The following is a 1,148-nucleotide window of genomic DNA, read 5'->3' on the forward strand; positions in this document are numbered from 1 at the left end:
GAGGTTACCCACTTCTGTTTGGGGTCACGCCATTTTGCATGCAGCAATGCTAGTTCGTCTCAGACCAACAAATTATCATAAATATTCCCCGTTGCAATTAGTTTTGGGTCATGAACCTAATATATCCCATTTAAGAATTTTTGGATGCGCGGTATATGTGCCTATAGCACCACCATATCGCACCAAAATGGGTCCACAAAGAAGGTTAGGAATATATGTTGGGTTTGAATCGCCCTCCATTATTCGCTACCTCGAAACATTGACGGGGGATTTGTTTACTGCACGATTTGCAGATTGTCGATTCGATGAGACACTTTTCCCAAAATTAGGGGGAGAAGTTGGTGAAACCAAACGGGAAATTTTGTGAAAAAATCCATCAATATCTCATCTTGATCCACGTGCCTCTATTTGTGAAAAAAGAGGTACAAAAGATTATCCATTTGCAGAGAATAGCAAATCAAATGCCAGACGCATTTACGGATTTGAAAAGGATAACAAAATCACATATCCCTGCAGAGAATGTTCCAATAAGTATTGATGTCCCTATTGGACAATCTTCTAGTGTCATAGCTAATGAGTCAAAAGCACGCCTAAAACGTGGCAGACCATTAGGATCCAAAGATCGAAATCCTAGAAAAAGGAAAATAAATGATCAAAATGACACTACGAAAGAATCTCATGAAGAAATCAACGATTTAATAAATTTTGAGATTCATGAGGAATCCACTGAGCCCGAGGCTCAAGAAAATAAGGAACTATCAATAAATCCAATCGATATTGAGACAAATTTGAATCGAGTGGATATAGTGGTGGATTATGTCTTTGCATATAATGTTGCATCTAGCATTATGCAAGAAAGTGAGGATCTTGAACCTCAGTCTGTTGGAGAATGTCGACAAAGACTTGATTGGCCAAAATGGCAAGAAGCAATCCAATCAGAGTTGAATTCACTTGCGAAACGTGAAGTTTTTTGGCCTGTATTACAAACACCTAATAGTGTTAAGCCTGTTGGCTATAAATGGGTCTTTGTACGCAAAAGAAATGAGAAAAACGAGGTACAAAGATATAAGGCACGCCTTTTTGCACAAGGATTTTCACAAAGGCCTGGTGTCGATTATGAAGAGACATATTCACCCGTTATGGATGCT

The sequence above is a fragment of the Nicotiana attenuata genome, unplaced genomic scaffold, assembly GCF_001879085.1.
Source record: "Nicotiana attenuata strain UT unplaced genomic scaffold, NIATTr2, whole genome shotgun sequence".
NCBI classification, from domain to species: Eukaryota; Viridiplantae; Streptophyta; class Magnoliopsida; order Solanales; family Solanaceae; genus Nicotiana; species Nicotiana attenuata.